Genomic DNA, 3,553 nt, shown 5'->3' on the forward strand with positions numbered 1-3,553 from the left:
CGGGCTCACTCGAGCTAGGGGCCTCGTGTTCAACCGACCTAGGGACTTCGGAGCTAAAGGTGCATTCTGCAACAAAATCTGCTAAGGCTTGGGCCTTGATAGTAGTTCGCGGCTTGTACTGGAGCTCATACTCACTGAGCTCGATGGCCCACTTCGTCAACCTTCCGGAGACCTCGAGCTTGAGCAGGACTTGCCTTAGAGGTTTGTTGGTAAGGATGATGATGGTGTGAGCTTGGAAGTACGGACGGAGCTTCTGAGCTGCAATGACTAGTTCATAGGCTAGCTTTTCTATCTCTGGGTACCTTGTCTCTACTCCCTGCAAAACTTTACTAACATAGTAGATGGGTTGTTGGACCCGATCTACTTCTCTTATTAGTACCGAACTGACCACCTCGTCACTTGCCGATAGGTACAGCTCTAAAACATCACCCTCTTCAGGTCGGGTTAAGACTGGGATGCTGGCGAGGTACTTTTTGAGCTCATCAAATGCGAGCTAGCACTCTTCAGTCCATTCGAAGCCTTTGTTTTTCATTGCCTTAAAGAAAGGCAGGCAATGGTCTGCCTTAGAGCGGCTAAATGGCCGTTCAACTTCTGAACCTCCTTTAATTTCTGGGGTAGTCCCATTTCTAGTATAGCCTTAATTTTGTCTGGGTTAGCCTCAATGCCGCGCCGGTTAACGATGTACCCTAGGAATTTACCCAATGTGACACCGAAGACGCACTTATTCGGGTTCAATTTCATATTAAATTTACGCAGAATTTCAAAAACTGAATGCAAATCTTGTATTAAATCATGTGAAAATTGGGTTTTGACGACCATGTCGTCTACATAACATTCTATCTTCCTGCCAATTAATGCCTCAAATAATTTATTTACAAGTCTCTGAAAGGTTGCCCCATCATTTTTCAACCCAAAGGGCATGACCTTGTAACAGTACAGGCCGAGCTCGGTTATGAAGGCAGTTTTTTCTTTATCAGTTGGGTTCATCCTGATCTGGTTGTATCCCGAATAGGCATCTAAGAAACTCAACAACTCATGCCCTGAGGTCGCATCCACCAGACGGTCGATCCTGGATAGTGGGAAGCAATCCTTCGGGCATGCTCGGTTCAGGTCCGTATAATCGACACACATGTGCCACTTACCGTTAGCCTTTTTTACCAGAATGGGGTTGGCCACCCAGCTCGGGAAATGGACTTCCCTGATAAAGTCAGCTGCGAGGAGCTTCCCGACCTCCTCGTTGACTGCCCTCCATCGCTCTGGGGCTAAGTTGCATTTCTTCTGTCTAACGGGCCTAACTACAGGATCAGTATTCAACTTGTGAGTTATGATGCTAGGGTCTATGCTGGGCATCTCTGCCGCGGACCATGCAAAAACATCTAAATTTTTAGTAAGAAACTTACCAGTTGGAATCGCAGAGGCTCCTCAATAGAAGCATCGATCTAAAGTGCCCGAGCTGGGTCTTCTGTCGATGCCGGGATGGAGACAGTCTCTTTTGTGGGTGCAGCTCGCTCCTCGTATTGCTCCGTAGGTCGCTCCAGCTCGAGGTCGTCGGCCACCTTAGCTTTCCCTTTGACGGTGGCGACGTAGCACTTGCAAGACTCAAGCTAGCCACCTCGTGCTATCCCGAGTTGGCCACTTGAATTCTTTATCCCGAAACTCAAGCTGGTCACAGTTTTGGGTTGATTAACAACTACGTGCCACTTGAATTCTTTATGGGTGATGCCTCGCTTGGCTGCAGTGAGCCGGATGGACTCCCCTTCCTTCTGAACTATGCCAAGGAGGCTCTCTTGAGTTCTTGGGTATCTCTTGCTGGTGACAAAATGGGAAACGAAGACTTGCATGAACTACGCCCAGCTTCTTATCGATCTGAGCGCAAGGTTTCGGTACTATGTGCGGGCTACCCTTTTGAAGGTGGTGGAGAAAGCCACGCACATACAGGATTCGTTGGCCCTTGCCAGGTGCATCTGGGACTGGAAGGCATCCACATGGTCATTCGGGTTGAATGATCCATCATACTTATCCAGTGGGGGATGCTTGAAGTCCTTCGGCATAGGAACAATAAGAAGTTCTGGCGATAGAGGAGAAGGAACCGAAAGAAGTGGAGTAACTTTTACTTGCCCGAGCTTACCTCTTCCTTGCCCTAGAGCTTGGGCAGATCGTGAGTGGGAGCTCGGTGGCGCCTCCGCTGCTTCCTTGTTGGGTCAGCGTTGGTTCTACTGGCTTCAATATTACCGAGCTCGATGGGCCCAAGGAGGGGCTCGGATTGCTTTTGGTAGCTACGAACTGAGGGGCATTGACTCAAGTCTGCGGCAAACACCTCGAACTGGTTTTCAGCAAGTGAGAGCTTGAACTACAAATGCTGAGGTGACACGGGCCTAACTAGCTAGGAGGCCCCCGACCTAACTGCAGGCTGTGAGGCAGGGGTAGCTGGTCTCTCTTTCCCACCGCTGACCCCAGTTTTTTATTTGTTTTAAAATTTTAATATAATTTAATATATTAAAAACAAAATGGGAGGATGTTTCAGGACATTTGAAACGTCCATTACTCCCACTCACACATGTAAAATCCGGACTCTCTTATTCTAGTTATGTTACATTGTTACCTCTTCCTTCCCTATCAACACTCTATTTTCTCTCTTTCTTATCCCTTTTTCCCCTTTTTCTTTATTTCTTATTTCTTAATTTATTTCTTTCAAATAATTTTTGTCACAACTCCCCAATTCCCAAGAAAAAAAGTTTCAGCAAAAAACTCAATGCTCAATGGTGAAACAGGGGAAGTTTCGATCTACTACGATCTAAGACTAATACCGGAATAGAGGTGATCCTCATGGTTTGCAACCAAGAGAATGGTGAGAAGAAATGACTCCTTGGGTGTGAGTTTCATCCAAGTTGAGAAGAATGATAGCCCAGATGATGGCTACTATCTATGCAACTCTACTCGGCCAATGATAGTGGTGAGGAGTATTGAGAATTATGGCTGGCAATCTTGATCCCAACCCATTTGAGCCACCCACCTTGGAACCCACCCATACCCACCCAATCTATTGGTGAGTCAATATGGGTCGAGTAATGGAAAAGGGTTAGGGTGGGTTCGGTCAAGGGTACCCATTAAGGTCAAGATCAGTTGGGGCATGCGGGTCAAGATGTATCCAACTCCAAGATGATGCCGTGTTGATGCTACATCATTGCACTACTTATAGCAGCATGCTGTTTTCTAAGAAAACATATTGAATTTGGCATTTCTTCATACCACACTTTCCTGATTTCCAAGGCGTGGTCTGAAACAATGTTTTTTTCTGGAAAAACAGTACCCAACAAGAGGACATTTTCTGAAGCACCGATTTTTCTGATGTGGCACCTATATGGCATCGTTTTCTCAAAAAATAACATCAATGCCAAACCCCGCCCAAAACTATGGAGAAAAACAGGGTTGGCACCACCACTAGGTTACTAGTTCTCATTGGGGAAGATGATGAACAATGTCCACAAATGGTCCATTAGTAACTTTTGAAAATGACAATGTGGAAAGGAAAAGAGAGGGAGATGGAGAGAAA

Source organism: Nelumbo lutea, chromosome 4, assembly GCF_056320005.1.
Source record: "Nelumbo lutea isolate HS-2025 chromosome 4, American lotus-T2T, whole genome shotgun sequence".
NCBI lineage: Eukaryota > Viridiplantae > Streptophyta > Magnoliopsida > Proteales > Nelumbonaceae > Nelumbo > Nelumbo lutea.